The sequence below is a fragment of the Ambystoma mexicanum genome, chromosome 6p (genome assembly GCF_040938575.1).
Source record: "Ambystoma mexicanum isolate Mex_15411 chromosome 6p, UKY_AmexF1_1, whole genome shotgun sequence".
NCBI classification, from domain to species: domain Eukaryota; kingdom Metazoa; phylum Chordata; class Amphibia; order Caudata; family Ambystomatidae; genus Ambystoma; species Ambystoma mexicanum.
Window position 1 is genome coordinate 31132405 of NC_090935.1, and position 16424 is coordinate 31148828.

General features: G+C 55.2%; 9 non-coding genes across 9 annotated transcripts; all 9 read left to right on the top strand.

Moving 5' to 3' along the window:
• Positions 1 to 935: 935 nt before the first annotated feature.
• LOC138512156 (U6 spliceosomal RNA) lies at positions 936 to 1042 on the top strand. The gene has a single exon (XR_011281019.1). It is a non-coding gene; the product is annotated as a U6 spliceosomal RNA (small nuclear RNA).
• A 1744-nt stretch (positions 1043 to 2786) lies between these two features.
• LOC138512157 (U6 spliceosomal RNA) lies at positions 2787 to 2893 on the top strand. Its single transcript, XR_011281020.1, has one exon. It is a non-coding gene; the product is annotated as a U6 spliceosomal RNA (small nuclear RNA).
• A 1744-nt stretch (positions 2894 to 4637) lies between these two features.
• Positions 4638 to 4744, top strand: LOC138512158 (U6 spliceosomal RNA). The gene has a single exon (XR_011281021.1). It is a non-coding gene; the product is annotated as a U6 spliceosomal RNA (small nuclear RNA).
• A 1750-nt stretch (positions 4745 to 6494) lies between these two features.
• LOC138512159 (U6 spliceosomal RNA) lies at positions 6495 to 6601 on the top strand. Its single transcript, XR_011281022.1, has one exon. It is a non-coding gene; the product is annotated as a U6 spliceosomal RNA (small nuclear RNA).
• Positions 6602 to 8345: 1744 nt separating this feature from the next.
• LOC138512161 (U6 spliceosomal RNA) lies at positions 8346 to 8452 on the top strand. The gene has a single exon (XR_011281023.1). It is a non-coding gene; the product is annotated as a U6 spliceosomal RNA (small nuclear RNA).
• Positions 8453 to 10196: 1744 nt separating this feature from the next.
• On the top strand, positions 10197 to 10303 carry LOC138512162 (U6 spliceosomal RNA). Its single transcript, XR_011281024.1, has one exon. It is a non-coding gene; the product is annotated as a U6 spliceosomal RNA (small nuclear RNA).
• A 1750-nt stretch (positions 10304 to 12053) lies between these two features.
• On the top strand, positions 12054 to 12160 carry LOC138512163 (U6 spliceosomal RNA). Its single transcript, XR_011281025.1, has one exon. It is a non-coding gene; the product is annotated as a U6 spliceosomal RNA (small nuclear RNA).
• A 1744-nt stretch (positions 12161 to 13904) lies between these two features.
• LOC138512165 (U6 spliceosomal RNA) lies at positions 13905 to 14011 on the top strand. Its single transcript, XR_011281027.1, has one exon. It is a non-coding gene; the product is annotated as a U6 spliceosomal RNA (small nuclear RNA).
• A 1744-nt stretch (positions 14012 to 15755) lies between these two features.
• LOC138512166 (U6 spliceosomal RNA) lies at positions 15756 to 15862 on the top strand. The gene has a single exon (XR_011281028.1). It is a non-coding gene; the product is annotated as a U6 spliceosomal RNA (small nuclear RNA).
• Positions 15863 to 16424: the final 562 nt, after the last annotated feature.

Here is a 16424-nt window from a genome sequence, read left to right on the forward strand (position 1 = left end):
GTGCTTCGAGATGGCGCCTGGTGTTTCCTTGCTGTGCAACCGGGCCCGCCCCACATAAAATCAAAAGTCTATTGCGAGCAGTGAAGGCCAAGGGAATTTAAATGTAATTCAAAGAAACAAAGCACAGAGTTGGGAGCCCAGCCGGATGGCAGTGGAACCCACAACCTTCTGACTCCTAGTCAGGCGCCTTATCCATTGCACCACTGGCCCCCATACCCCTGGTGCCCTCCGTTAGCTCCTAGTGCTGTTCTTCAAGGTGCCTTTCTGAAGCAGGAGCCACTGCAATGCCTGCTGTCCTGATTTTGTAACACACAAGGCTCACGTCCTGGCACAGTTGATAAAAGCAGGCGACAGGCAGCCAATACCTGTTGTAAGAGGCTTCCTGGCCCTACCAAAGGAAAGCAGTCCCGGCGGGACTTTGAAGCCACTGTCGCTGAAGCCAGCAGCCAAACGTAAACTTACATCGGTTTGAAAATGCATCTCTGGCTTGAAGGCGGGGGCAGCAGCAATCCGGGGCTCTCGGGGGTCCGCGCACTAGGCCGCTGCCTCACCTTGCCTATCCTGGAATTCAACAGGGCCCCCCCCAAGCAAACCCTCACAGGCCCTCTGGCTTTTCTCTGGCTTGTGGGACTATTGTGATGCGTCCAGGCACACAGCACCCATCACCCAGGCATTATGACGGGAGGTGCCACTTTGCATGCAGCCTGGACCATGATCCTTTCTTCCTGCATTGCAATAGCCAAGCACACGGAACCTTTCCTTTTGGGCCAAACCAGCAGCGAGGAAGCTTGGGTCGTTGGTCTTTGCCTCTTGGTTCCATATCGGCCCCAGAACCAAACAGTTTCTTGCCAAAGTTAGAGCATAACAAGTCAACCTAGGTCAATAGGCAGCCGATGTGCTGGCTTTTATACACTGGCCAGTTCAGCCCCAAGTGTGTGCTCGCTTCGGCAGCACATATACTAAAATTGGAACGATACAGAGAAGATTAGCATGGCCCCTGCGCAAGGATGACACGCAAATTCGTGAAGCGTTCCATATTTTTAGACACGTGCGTGCCAGGAGAGAAATACCTTTTATTGACAGAATAAAAGGGGCCCCGCTCCCGTGCTGGTCTTGTGCTTGCTCGCTGCCGCGGAAGCCCTTCCCGTTTCTCTTGATCCTCTCTGTGCTGTGCTGCACCGAGAGCGGCTGCCTTGTCCTCTGCTGGCTGCTCATTTCTATATAGCGCTTTCTATATGACCCGCCTCTAGGGGCTCATGGCAAAGAGCGCACAGCCCCTCAAGCTTCACTGCTTCTAGGCCCTACTCTTCATGAGAGCTGGCTGCCTCTAGGTGTGTGATCTCTTTACCCACTTGTGCATTCTTTGCTCAGTGTCATTCGCCAACTGCTCCTTTAAAGCAAGCGAGGGGTGGCAGGGTCTGAAAGGCAGCAGATAGCACGAGAGAGAGTGTGCGTGCGTGTGTCTGTGTGTATGCAAATCACCAGTCAGCCAGGGCCTGCTGGGAGCCCATTCCGCCAGGCCCACCGGCTTTTGGACAGCTCCCAGATGGTTGGAGAAGGACCAGGCTGGGTTAGGCCACGAAGCAGAGGCTGAGCCGTTCCCTGGTGCGCTTTCTGGAAATGTCTCCCTCATTTGGAAATGTGCCCCTCAGTTGCTGAGGTCCCGAGAAGGCTCGCCTGCGGCGCTCACAGAGAGGTCTCTGGCCGATCGTGGCCGATCAGGGACGTGAAGGGCTGCCCTGGGACTGTGTCCAACACAAGCCAACCCCCACCCATTGAAGGACAGGACGCACACATGCATAGAAATCATCTGCTGCTTGTTGGGGCCTTCTGGAGGGACCCCTACTGGTGGTGCTTCGAGATGGCGCCTGGTGTTTCCTTGCTGTGCAACCGGGCCCGCCCCACATAAAATCAAAAGTCTATTGCGAGCAGTGAAGGCCAAGGGAATTTAAATGTAATTCAAAGAAACAAAGCACAGAGTTGGGAGCCCAGCCGGATGGCAGTGGAACCCACAACCTTCTGACTCCTAGTCAGGCGCCTTATCCATTGCACCACTGGCCCCCATACCCCTGGTGCCCTCCGTTAGCTCCTAGTGCTGTTCTTCAAGGTGCCTTTCTGAAGCAGGAGCCACTGCAATGCCTGCTGTCCTGATTTTGTAACACACAAGGCTCACGTCCTGGCACAGTTGATAAAAGCAGGCGACAGGCAGCCAATACCTGTTGTAAGAGGCTTCCTGGCCCTACCAAAGGAAAGCAGTCCCGGCGGGACTTTGAAGCCACCGTCGCTGAAGCCAGCAGCCAAACGTAAACTTACATCGGTTTGAAAATGCATCTCTGGCTTGAAGGCGGGGGCAGCAGCAATCCGGGGCTCTCGGGGGTCCGCGCACTAGGCCGCTGCCTCACCTTGCCTATCCTGGAATTCAACAGGGCCCCCCCCAAGCAAACCCTCACAGGCCCTCTGGCTTTTCTCTGGCTTGTGGGACTATTGTGATGCGTCCAGGCACACAGCACCCATCACCCAGGCATTATGACGGGAGGTGCCACTTTGCATGCAGCCTGGACCATGATCCTTTCTTCCTGCATTGCAATAGCCAAGCACACGGAACCTTTCCTTTTGGGCCAAACCAGCAGCGAGGAAGCTTGGGTCGTTGGTCTTTGCCTCTTGGTTCCATATCGGCCCCAGAACCAAACAGTTTCTTGCCAAAGTTAGAGCATAACAAGTCAACCTAGGTCAATAGGCAGCCGATGCGCTGGCTTTTATACACTGGCCAGTTCAGCCCCAAGTGTGTGCTCGCTTCGGCAGCACATATACTAAAATTGGAACGATACAGAGAAGATTAGCATGGCCCCTGCGCAAGGATGACACGCAAATTCGTGAAGCGTTCCATATTTTTAGACACGTGCGTGCCAGGAGAGAAATACCTTTTATTGACAGAATAAAAGGGGCCCCGCTCCCGTGCTGGTCTTGTGCTTGCTCGCTGCCGCGGAAGCCCTTCCCGTTTCTCTTGATCCTCTCTGTGCTGTGCTGCACCGAGAGCGGCTGCCTTGTCCTCTGCTGGCTGCTCATTTCTATATAGCGCTTTCTATATGATCCGCCTCTAGGGGCTCATGGCAAAGAGCGCACAGCCCCTCAAGCTTCACTGCTTCTAGGCCCTACTCTTCATGAGAGCTGGCTGCCTCTAGGTGTGTGATCTCTTTACCCACTTGTGCATTCTTTGCTCAGTGTCATTCGCCAACTGCTCCTTTAAAGCAAGCGAGGGGTGGCAGGGTCTGAAAGGCAGCAGATAGCACGAGAGAGAGTGTGCGTGCGTGTGTCTGTGTGTATGCAAATCACCAGTCAGCCAGGGCCTGCTGGGAGCCCATTCCGCCAGGCCCACCGGCTTTTGGACAGCTCCCAGATGGTTGGAGAAGGACCAGGCTGGGTTAGGCCACGAAGCAGAGGCTGAGCCGTTCCCTGGTGCGCTTTCTGGAAATGTCTCCCTCATTTGGAAATGTGCCCCTCAGTTGCTGAGGTCCCGAGAAGGCTCGCCTGCGGCGCTCACAGAGAGGTCTCTGGCCGATCGTGGCCGATCAGGGACGTGAAGGGCTGCCCTGGGACTGTGTCCAACACAAGCCAACCCCCACCCATTGAAGGACAGGACGCACACATGCATAGAAATCATCTGCTGCTTGTTGGGGCCTTCTGGAGGGACCCCTACTGGTGGTGCTTCGAGATGGCGCCTGGTGTTTCCTTGCTGTGCAACCGGGCCCGCCCCACATAAAATCAAAAGTCTATTGCGAGCAGTGAAGGCCAAGGGAATTTAAATGTAATTCAAAGAAACAAAGCACAGAGTTGGGAGCCCAGCCGGATGGCAGTGGAACCCACAACCTTCTGACTCCTAGTCAGGCGCCTTATCCATTGCACCACTGGCCCCCATACCCCTGGTGCCCTCCGTTAGCTCCTAGTGCTGTTCTTCAAGGTGCCTTTCTGAAGCAGGAGCCACTGCAATGCCTGCTGTCCTGATTTTGTAACACACAAGGCTCACGTCCTGGCACAGTTGATAAAAGCAGGCGACAGGCAGCCAATACCTGTTGTAAGAGGCTTCCTGGCCCTACCAAAGGAAAGCAGACCCGGCGGGACTTTGAAGCCACCGTCGCTGAAGCCAGCAGCCAAACGTAAACTTACATCGGTTTGAAAATGCATCTCTGGCTTGAAGGCGGGGGCAGCAGCAATCCGGGGCTCTCGGGGGTCCGCGCACTAGGCCGCTGCCTCACCTTGCCTATCCTGGAATTCAACAGGGCCCCCCCCAAGCAAACCCTCACAGGCCCTCTGGCTTTTCTCTGGCTTGTGGGACTATTGTGATGCGTCCAGGCACACAGCACCCATCACCCAGGCATTATGACGGGAGGTGCCACTTTGCATGCAGCCTGGACCATGATCCTTTCTTCCTGCATTGCAATAGCCAAGCACACGGAACCTTTCCTTTTGGGCCAAACCAGCAGCGAGGAAGCTTGGGTCGTTGGTCTTTGCCTCTTGGTTCCATATCGGCCCCAGAACCAAACAGTTTCTTGCCAAAGTTAGAGCATAACAAGTCAACCTAGGTCAATAGGCAGCCGATGCGCTGGCTTTTATACACTGGCCAGTTCAGCCCCAAGTGTGTGCTCGCTTCGGCAGCACATATACTAAAATTGGAACGATACAGAGAAGATTAGCATGGCCCCTGCGCAAGGATGACACGCAAATTCGTGAAGCGTTCCATATTTTTAGACACGTGCGTGCCAGGAGAGAAATACCTTTTATTGACAGAATAAAAGGGGCCCCGCTCCCGTGCTGGTCTTGTGCTTGCTCGCTGCCGCGGAAGCCCTTCCCGTTTCTCTTGATCCTCTCTGTGCTGTGCTGCACCGAGAGCGGCTGCCTTGTCCTCTGCTGGCTGCTCATTTCTATATAGCGCTTTCTATATGATCCGCCTCTAGGGGCTCATGGCAAAGAGCGCACAGCCCCTCAAGCTTCACTGCTTCTAGGCCCTACTCTTCATGAGAGCTGGCTGCCTCTAGGTGTGTGATCTCTTTACCCACTTGTGCATTCTTTGCTCAGTGTCATTCGCCAACTGCTCCTTTAAAGCAAGCGAGGGGTGGCAGGGTCTGAAAGGCAGCAGATAGCACGAGAGAGAGTGTGCGTGCGTGCGTGTGTCTGTGTGTATGCAAATCACCAGTCAGCCAGGGCCTGCTGGGAGCCCATTCCGCCAGGCCCACCGGCTTTTGGACAGCTCCCAGATGGTTGGAGAAGGACCAGGCTGGGTTAGGCCACGAAGCAGAGGCTGAGCCGTTCCCTGGTGCGCTTTCTGGAAATGTCTCCCTCATTTGGAAATGTGCCCCTCAGTTGCTGAGGTCCCGAGAAGGCTCGCCTGCGGCGCTCACAAGAGAGGTCTCTGGCCGATCGTGGCCGATCAGGGACGTGAAGGGCTGCCCTGGGACTGTGTCCAACACAAGCCAACCCCCACCCATTGAAGGACAGGACGCACACATGCATAGAAATCATCTGCTGCTTGTTGGGGCGGTCTGGAGGGACCCCTACTGGTGGTGCTTCGAGATGGCGCCTGGTGTTTCCTTGCTGTGCAACCGGGCCCGCCCCACATAAAATCAAAAGTCTATTGCGAGCAGTGAAGGCCAAGGGAATTTAAATGTAATTCAAAGAAACAAAGCACAGAGTTGGGAGCCCAGCCGGATGGCAGTGGAACCCACAACCTTCTGACTCCTAGTCAGGCGCCTTATCCATTGCACCACTGGCCCCCCATACCCCTGGTGCCCTCCGTTAGCTCCTAGTGCTGTTCTTCAAGGTGCCTTTCTGAAGCAGGAGCCACTGCAATGCCTGCTGTCCTGATTTTGTAACACACAAGCCTCACGTCCTGGCACAGTTGATAAAAGCAGGCGACAGGCAGCCATTACCTGTTGTAAGAGGCTTCCTGGCCCTACCAAAGGAAAGCAGACCCGGCGGGACTTTGAAGCCACCGTCGCTGAAGCCAGCAGCCAAACGTAAACTTACATCGGTTTGAAAATGCATCTCTGGCTTGAAGGCGGGGGCAGCAGCAATCCGGGGCTCTCGGGGGTCCGCGCACTAGGCCGCTGCCTCACCTTGCCTATCCTGGAATTCAACAGGGCCCCCCCCAAGCAAACCCTCACAGGCCCTCTGGCTTTTCTCTGGCTTGTGGGACTATTGTGATGCGTCCAGGCACACAGCACCCATCACCCAGGCATTATGACGGGAGGTGCCACTTTGCATGCAGCCTGGACCATGATCCTTTCTTCCTGCATTGCAATAGCCAAGCACACGGAACCTTTCCTTTTGGGCCAAACCAGCAGCGAGGAAGCTTGGGTCGTTGGTCTTTGCCTCTTGGTTCCATACCGGCCCCAGAACCAAACAGTTTCTTGCCAAAGTTAGAGCATAACAAGTCAACCTAGGTCAATAGGCAGCCGATGCGCTGGCTTTTATACACTGGCCAGTTCAGCCCCAAGTGTGTGCTCGCTTCGGCAGCACATATACTAAAATTGGAACGATACAGAGAAGATTAGCATGGCCCCTGCGCAAGGATGACACGCAAATTCGTGAAGCGTTCCATATTTTTAGACACGTGCGTGCCAGGAGAGAAATACCTTTTATTGACAGAATAAAAGGGGCCCCGCTCCCGTGCTGGTCTTGTGCTTGCTCGCTGCCGCGGAAGCCCTTCCCGTTTCTCTTGATCCTCTCTGTGCTGTGCTGCACCGAGAGCGGCTGCCTTGTCCTCTGCTGGCTGCTCATTTCTATATAGCGCTTTCTATATGACCCGCCTCTAGGGGCTCATGGCAAAGAGCGCACAGCCCCTCAAGCTTCACTGCTTCTAGGCCCTACTCTTCATGAGAGCTGGCTGCCTCTAGGTGTGTGATCTCTTTACCCACTTGTGCATTCTTTGCTCAGTGTCATTCGCCAACTGCTCCTTTAAAGCAAGCGAGGGGTGGCAGGGTCTGAAAGGCAGCAGATAGCACGAGAGAGAGTGTGCGTGCGTGTGTCTGTGTGTATGCAAATCACCAGTCAGCCAGGGCCTGCTGGGAGCCCATTCCGCCAGGCCCACCGGCTTTTGGACAGCTCCCAGATGGTTGGAGAAGGACCAGGCTGGGTTAGGCCACGAAGCAGAGGCTGAGCCGTTCCCTGGTGCGCTTTCTGGAAATGTCTCCCTCATTTGGAAATGTGCCCCTCAGTTGCTGAGGTCCCGAGAAGGCTCGCCTGCGGCGCTCACAGAGAGGTCTCTGGCCGATCGTGGCCGATCAGGGACGTGAAGGGCTGCCCTGGGACTGTGTCCAACACAAGCCAACCCCCACCCATTGAAGGACAGGACGCACACATGCATAGAAATCATCTGCTGCTTGTTGGGGCCTTCTGGAGGGACCCCTACTGGTGGTGCTTCGAGATGGCGCCTGGTGTTTCCTTGCTGTGCAACCGGGCCCGCCCCACATAAAATCAAAAGTCTATTGCGAGCAGTGAAGGCCAAGGGAATTTAAATGTAATTCAAAGAAACAAAGCACAGAGTTGGGAGCCCAGCCGGATGGCAGTGGAACCCACAACCTTCTGACTCCTAGTCAGGCGCCTTATCCATTGCACCACTGGCCCCCATACCCCTGGTGCCCTCCGTTAGCTCCTAGTGCTGTTCTTCAAGGTGCCTTTCTGAAGCAGGAGCCACTGCAATGCCTGCTGTCCTGATTTTGTAACACACAAGGCTCACGTCCTGGCACAGTTGATAAAAGCAGGCGACAGGCAGCCAATACCTGTTGTAAGAGGCTTCCTGGCCCTACCAAAGGAAAGCAGTCCCGGCGGGACTTTGAAGCCACTGTCGCTGAAGCCAGCAGCCAAACGTAAACTTACATCGGTTTGAAAATGCATCTCTGGCTTGAAGGCGGGGGCAGCAGCAATCCGGGGCTCTCGGGGGTCCGCGCACTAGGCCGCTGCCTCACCTTGCCTATCCTGGAATTCAACAGGGCCCCCCCCAAGCAAACCCTCACAGGCCCTCTGGCTTTTCTCTGGCTTGTGGGACTATTGTGATGCGTCCAGGCACACAGCACCCATCACCCAGGCATTATGACGGGAGGTGCCACTTTGCATGCAGCCTGGACCATGATCCTTTCTTCCTGCATTGCAATAGCCAAGCACACGGAACCTTTCCTTTTGGGCCAAACCAGCAGCGAGGAAGCTTGGGTCGTTGGTCTTTGCCTCTTGGTTCCATATCGGCCCCAGAACCAAACAGTTTCTTGCCAAAGTTAGAGCATAACAAGTCAACCTAGGTCAATAGGCAGCCGATGTGCTGGCTTTTATACACTGGCCAGTTCAGCCCCAAGTGTGTGCTCGCTTCGGCAGCACATATACTAAAATTGGAACGATACAGAGAAGATTAGCATGGCCCCTGCGCAAGGATGACACGCAAATTCGTGAAGCGTTCCATATTTTTAGACACGTGCGTGCCAGGAGAGAAATACCTTTTATTGACAGAATAAAAGGGGCCCCGCTCCCGTGCTGGTCTTGTGCTTGCTCGCTGCCGCGGAAGCCCTTCCCGTTTCTCTTGATCCTCTCTGTGCTGTGCTGCACCGAGAGCGGCTGCCTTGTCCTCTGCTGGCTGCTCATTTCTATATAGCGCTTTCTATATGACCCGCCTCTAGGGGCTCATGGCAAAGAGCGCACAGCCCCTCAAGCTTCACTGCTTCTAGGCCCTACTCTTCATGAGAGCTGGCTGCCTCTAGGTGTGTGATCTCTTTACCCACTTGTGCATTCTTTGCTCAGTGTCATTCGCCAACTGCTCCTTTAAAGCAAGCGAGGGGTGGCAGGGTCTGAAAGGCAGCAGATAGCACGAGAGAGAGTGTGCGTGCGTGTGTCTGTGTGTATGCAAATCACCAGTCAGCCAGGGCCTGCTGGGAGCCCATTCCGCCAGGCCCACCGGCTTTTGGACAGCTCCCAGATGGTTGGAGAAGGACCAGGCTGGGTTAGGCCACGAAGCAGAGGCTGAGCCGTTCCCTGGTGCGCTTTCTGGAAATGTCTCCCTCATTTGGAAATGTGCCCCTCAGTTGCTGAGGTCCCGAGAAGGCTCGCCTGCGGCGCTCACAGAGAGGTCTCTGGCCGATCGTGGCCGATCAGGGACGTGAAGGGCTGCCCTGGGACTGTGTCCAACACAAGCCAACCCCCACCCATTGAAGGACAGGACGCACACATGCATAGAAATCATCTGCTGCTTGTTGGGGCCTTCTGGAGGGACCCCTACTGGTGGTGCTTCGAGATGGCGCCTGGTGTTTCCTTGCTGTGCAACCGGGCCCGCCCCACATAAAATCAAAAGTCTATTGCGAGCAGTGAAGGCCAAGGGAATTTAAATGTAATTCAAAGAAACAAAGCACAGAGTTGGGAGCCCAGCCGGATGGCAGTGGAACCCACAACCTTCTGACTCCTAGTCAGGCGCCTTATCCATTGCACCACTGGCCCCCATACCCCTGGTGCCCTCCGTTAGCTCCTAGTGCTGTTCTTCAAGGTGCCTTTCTGAAGCAGGAGCCACTGCAATGCCTGCTGTCCTGATTTTGTAACACACAAGGCTCACGTCCTGGCACAGTTGATAAAAGCAGGCGACAGGCAGCCAATACCTGTTGTAAGAGGCTTCCTGGCCCTACCAAAGGAAAGCAGTCCCGGCGGGACTTTGAAGCCACCGTCGCTGAAGCCAGCAGCCAAACGTAAACTTACATCGGTTTGAAAATGCATCTCTGGCTTGAAGGCGGGGGCAGCAGCAATCCGGGGCTCTCGGGGGTCCGCGCACTAGGCCGCTGCCTCACCTTGCCTATCCTGGAATTCAACAGGGCCCCCCCCAAGCAAACCCTCACAGGCCCTCTGGCTTTTCTCTGGCTTGTGGGACTATTGTGATGCGTCCAGGCACACAGCACCCATCACCCAGGCATTATGACGGGAGGTGCCACTTTGCATGCAGCCTGGACCATGATCCTTTCTTCCTGCATTGCAATAGCCAAGCACACGGAACCTTTCCTTTTGGGCCAAACCAGCAGCGAGGAAGCTTGGGTCGTTGGTCTTTGCCTCTTGGTTCCATATCGGCCCCAGAACCAAACAGTTTCTTGCCAAAGTTAGAGCATAACAAGTCAACCTAGGTCAATAGGCAGCCGATGCGCTGGCTTTTATACACTGGCCAGTTCAGCCCCAAGTGTGTGCTCGCTTCGGCAGCACATATACTAAAATTGGAACGATACAGAGAAGATTAGCATGGCCCCTGCGCAAGGATGACACGCAAATTCGTGAAGCGTTCCATATTTTTAGACACGTGCGTGCCAGGAGAGAAATACCTTTTATTGACAGAATAAAAGGGGCCCCGCTCCCGTGCTGGTCTTGTGCTTGCTCGCTGCCGCGGAAGCCCTTCCCGTTTCTCTTGATCCTCTCTGTGCTGTGCTGCACCGAGAGCGGCTGCCTTGTCCTCTGCTGGCTGCTCATTTCTATATAGCGCTTTCTATATGATCCGCCTCTAGGGGCTCATGGCAAAGAGCGCACAGCCCCTCAAGCTTCACTGCTTCTAGGCCCTACTCTTCATGAGAGCTGGCTGCCTCTAGGTGTGTGATCTCTTTACCCACTTGTGCATTCTTTGCTCAGTGTCATTCGCCAACTGCTCCTTTAAAGCAAGCGAGGGGTGGCAGGGTCTGAAAGGCAGCAGATAGCACGAGAGAGAGTGTGCGTGCGTGCGTGTGTCTGTGTGTATGCAAATCACCAGTCAGCCAGGGCCTGCTGGGAGCCCATTCCGCCAGGCCCACCGGCTTTTGGACAGCTCCCAGATGGTTGGAGAAGGACCAGGCTGGGTTAGGCCACGAAGCAGAGGCTGAGCCGTTCCCTGGTGCGCTTTCTGGAAATGTCTCCCTCATTTGGAAATGTGCCCCTCAGTTGCTGAGGTCCCGAGAAGGCTCGCCTGCGGCGCTCACAAGAGAGGTCTCTGGCCGATCGTGGCCGATCAGGGACGTGAAGGGCTGCCCTGGGACTGTGTCCAACACAAGCCAACCCCCACCCATTGAAGGACAGGACGCACACATGCATAGAAATCATCTGCTGCTTGTTGGGGCGGTCTGGAGGGACCCCTACTGGTGGTGCTTCGAGATGGCGCCTGGTGTTTCCTTGCTGTGCAACCGGGCCCGCCCCACATAAAATCAAAAGTCTATTGCGAGCAGTGAAGGCCAAGGGAATTTAAATGTAATTCAAAGAAACAAAGCACAGAGTTGGGAGCCCAGCCGGATGGCAGTGGAACCCACAACCTTCTGACTCCTAGTCAGGCGCCTTATCCATTGCACCACTGGCCCCCCATACCCCTGGTGCCCTCCGTTAGCTCCTAGTGCTGTTCTTCAAGGTGCCTTTCTGAAGCAGGAGCCACTGCAATGCCTGCTGTCCTGATTTTGTAACACACAAGCCTCACGTCCTGGCACAGTTGATAAAAGCAGGCGACAGGCAGCCATTACCTGTTGTAAGAGGCTTCCTGGCCCTACCAAAGGAAAGCAGACCCGGCGGGACTTTGAAGCCACCGTCGCTGAAGCCAGCAGCCAAACGTAAACTTACATCGGTTTGAAAATGCATCTCTGGCTTGAAGGCGGGGGCAGCAGCAATCCGGGGCTCTCGGGGGTCCGCGCACTAGGCCGCTGCCTCACCTTGCCTATCCTGGAATTCAACAGGGCCCCCCCCAAGCAAACCCTCACAGGCCCTCTGGCTTTTCTCTGGCTTGTGGGACTATTGTGATGCGTCCAGGCACACAGCACCCATCACCCAGGCATTATGACGGGAGGTGCCACTTTGCATGCAGCCTGGACCATGATCCTTTCTTCCTGCATTGCAATAGCCAAGCACACGGAACCTTTCCTTTTGGGCCAAACCAGCAGCGAGGAAGCTTGGGTCGTTGGTCTTTGCCTCTTGGTTCCATACCGGCCCCAGAACCAAACAGTTTCTTGCCAAAGTTAGAGCATAACAAGTCAACCTAGGTCAATAGGCAGCCGATGCGCTGGCTTTTATACACTGGCCAGTTCAGCCCCAAGTGTGTGCTCGCTTCGGCAGCACATATACTAAAATTGGAACGATACAGAGAAGATTAGCATGGCCCCTGCGCAAGGATGACACGCAAATTCGTGAAGCGTTCCATATTTTTAGACACGTGCGTGCCAGGAGAGAAATACCTTTTATTGACAGAATAAAAGGGGCCCCGCTCCCGTGCTGGTCTTGTGCTTGCTCGCTGCCGCGGAAGCCCTTCCCGTTTCTCTTGATCCTCTCTGTGCTGTGCTGCACCGAGAGCGGCTGCCTTGTCCTCTGCTGGCTGCTCATTTCTATATAGCGCTTTCTATATGACCCGCCTCTAGGGGCTCATGGCAAAGAGCGCACAGCCCCTCAAGCTTCACTGCTTCTAGGCCCTACTCTTCATGAGAGCTGGCTGCCTCTAGGTGTGTGATCTCTTTACCCACTTGTGCATTCTTTGCTCAGTGTCATTCGCCAACTGCTCCTTTAAAGCAAGCGAGGGGTGGCAGGGTCTGAAAGGCAGCAGATAGCACGAGAGAGAGTGTGCGTGCGTGTGTCTGTGTGTATGCAAATCACCAGTCAGCCAGGGCCTGCTGGGAGCCCATTCCGCCAGGCCCACCGGCTTTTGGACAGCTCCCAGATGGTTGGAGAAGGACCAGGCTGGGTTAGGCCACGAAGCAGAGGCTGAGCCGTTCCCTGGTGCGCTTTCTGGAAATGTCTCCCTCATTTGGAAATGTGCCCCTCAGTTGCTGAGGTCCCGAGAAGGCTCGCCTGCGGCGCTCACAGAGAGGTCTCTGGCCGATCGTGGCCGATCAGGGACGTGAAGGGCTGCCCTGGGACTGTGTCCAACACAAGCCAACCCCCACCCATTGAAGGACAGGACGCACACATGCATAGAAATCATCTGCTGCTTGTTGGGGCCTTCTGGAGGGACCCCTACTGGTGGTGCTTCGAGATGGCGCCTGGTGTTTCCTTGCTGTGCAACCGGGCCCGCCCCACATAAAATCAAAAGTCTATTGCGAGCAGTGAAGGCCAAGGGAATTTAAATGTAATTCAAAGAAACAAAGCACAGAGTTGGGAGCCCAGCCGGATGGCAGTGGAACCCACAACCTTCTGACTCCTAGTCAGGCGCCTTATCCATTGCACCACTGGCCCCCATACCCCTGGTGCCCTCCGTTAGCTCCTAGTGCTGTTCTTCAAGGTGCCTTTCTGAAGCAGGAGCCACTGCAATGCCTGCTGTCCTGATTTTGTAACACACAAGGCTCACGTCCTGGCACAGTTGATAAAAGCAGGCGACAGGCAGCCAATACCTGTTGTAAGAGGCTTCCTGGCCCTACCAAAGGAAAGCAGTCCCGGCGGGACTTTGAAGCCACTGTCGCTGAAGCCAGCAGCCAAACGTAAACTTACATCGGTTTGAAAATGCATCTCTGGCTTGAAGGCGGGGGCAGCAGCAATCCGGGGCTCTCGGGGGTCCGCGCACTAGGCCGCTGCCTCACCTTGCCTATCCTGGAATTCAACAGGGCCCCCCCCAAGCAAACCCTCACAGGCCCTCTGGCTTTTCTCTGGCTTGTGGGACTATTGTGATGCGTCCAGGCACACAGCACCCATCACCCAGGCATTATGACGGGAGGTGCCACTTTGCATGCAGCCTGGACCATGATCCTTTCTTCCTGCATTGCAATAGCCAAGCACACGGAACCTTTCCTTTTGGGCCAAACCAGCAGCGAGGAAGCTTGGGTCGTTGGTCTTTGCCTCTTGGTTCCATATCGGCCCCAGAACCAAACAGTTTCTTGCCAAAGTTAGAGCATAACAAGTCAACCTAGGTCAATAGGCAGCCGATGTGCTGGCTTTTATACACTGGCCAGTTCAGCCCCAAGTGTGTGCTCGCTTCGGCAGCACATATACTAAAATTGGAACGATACAGAGAAGATTAGCATGGCCCCTGCGCAAGGATGACACGCAAATTCGTGAAGCGTTCCATATTTTTAGACACGTGCGTGCCAGGAGAGAAATACCTTTTATTGACAGAATAAAAGGGGCCCCGCTCCCGTGCTGGTCTTGTGCTTGCTCGCTGCCGCGGAAGCCCTTCCCGTTTCTCTTGATCCTCTCTGTGCTGTGCTGCACCGAGAGCGGCTGCCTTGTCCTCTGCTGGCTGCTCATTTCTATATAGCGCTTTCTATATGACCCGCCTCTAGGGGCTCATGGCAAAGAGCGCACAGCCCCTCAAGCTTCACTGCTTCTAGGCCCTACTCTTCATGAGAGCTGGCTGCCTCTAGGTGTGTGATCTCTTTACCCACTTGTGCATTCTTTGCTCAGTGTCATTCGCCAACTGCTCCTTTAAAGCAAGCGAGGGGTGGCAGGGTCTGAAAGGCAGCAGATAGCACGAGAGAGAGTGTGCGTGCGTGTGTCTGTGTGTATGCAAATCACCAGTCAGCCAGGGCCTGCTGGGAGCCCATTCCGCCAGGCCCACCGGCTTTTGGACAGCTCCCAGATGGTTGGAGAAGGACCAGGCTGGGTTAGGCCACGAAGCAGAGGCTGAGCCGTTCCCTGGTGCGCTTTCTGGAAATGTCTCCCTCATTTGGAAATGTGCCCCTCAGTTGCTGAGGTCCCGAGAAGGCTCGCCTGCGGCGCTCACAGAGAGGTCTCTGGCCGATCGTGGCCGATCAGGGACGTGAAGGGCTGCCCTGGGACTGTGTCCAACACAAGCCAACCCCCACCCATTGAAGGACAGGACGCACACATGCATAGAAATCATCTGCTGCTTGTTGGGGCCTTCTGGAGGGACCCCTACTGGTGGTGCTTCGAGATGGCGCCTGGTGTTTCCTTGCTGTGCAACCGGGCCCGCCCCACATAAAATCAAAAGTCTATTGCGAGCAGTGAAGGCCAAGGGAATTTAAATGTAATTCAAAGAAACAAAGCACAGAGTTGGGAGCCCAGCCGGATGGCAGTGGAACCCACAACCTTCTGACTCCTAGTCAGGCGCCTTATCCATTGCACCACTGGCCCCCATACCCCTGGTGCCCTCCGTTAGCTCCTAGTGCTGTTCTTCAAGGTGCCTTTCTGAAGCAGGAGCCACTGCAATGCCTGCTGTCCTGATTTTGTAACACACAAGGCTCACGTCCTGGCACAGTTGATAAAAGCAGGCGACAGGCAGCCAATACCTGTTGTAAGAGGCTTCCTGGCCCTACCAAAGGAAAGCAGTCCCGGCGGGACTTTGAAGCCACCGTCGCTGAAGCCAGCAGCCAAACGTAAACTTACATCGGTTTGAAAATGCATCTCTGGCTTGAAGGCGGGGGCAGCAGCAATCCGGGGCTCTCGGGGGTCCGCGCACTAGGCCGCTGCCTCACCTTGCCTATCCTGGAATTCAACAGGGCCCCCCCCAAGCAAACCCTCACAGGCCCTCTGGCTTTTCTCTGGCTTGTGGGACTATTGTGATGCGTCCAGGCACACAGCACCCATCACCCAGGCATTATGACGGGAGGTGCCACTTTGCATGCAGCCTGGACCATGATCCTTTCTTCCTGCATTGCAATAGCCAAGCACACGGAACCTTTCCTTTTGGGCCAAACCAGCAGCGAGGAAGCTTGGGTCGTTGGTCTTTGCCTCTTGGTTCCATATCGGCCCCAGAACCAAACAGTTTCTTGCCAAAGTTAGAGCATAACAAGTCAACCTAGGTCAATAGGCAGCCGATGCGCTGGCTTTTATACACTGGCCAGTTCAGCCCCAAGTGTGTGCTCGCTTCGGCAGCACATATACTAAAATTGGAACGATACAGAGAAGATTAGCATGGCCCCTGCGCAAGGATGACACGCAAATTCGTGAAGCGTTCCATATTTTTAGACACGTGCGTGCCAGGAGAGAAATACCTTTTATTGACAGAATAAAAGGGGCCCCGCTCCCGTGCTGGTCTTGTGCTTGCTCGCTGCCGCGGAAGCCCTTCCCGTTTCTCTTGATCCTCTCTGTGCTGTGCTGCACCGAGAGCGGCTGCCTTGTCCTCTGCTGGCTGCTCATTTCTATATAGCGCTTTCTATATGATCCGCCTCTAGGGGCTCATGGCAAAGAGCGCACAGCCCCTCAAGCTTCACTGCTTCTAGGCCCTACTCTTCATGAGAGCTGGCTGCCTCTAGGTGTGTGATCTCTTTACCCACTTGTGCATTCTTTGCTCAGTGTCATTCGCCAACTGCTCCTTTAAAGCAAGCGAGGGGTGGCAGGGTCTGAAAGGCAGCAGATAGCACGAGAGAGAGTGTGCGTGCGTGCGTGTGTCTGTGTGTATGCAAATCACCAGTCAGCCAGGGCCTGCTGGGAGCCCATTCCGCCAGGCCCACCGGCTTTTGGACAGCTCCCAGATGGTTGGAGAAGGACCAGGCTGGGTTAGGCCACGAAGCAGAGGCTGAGCCGTT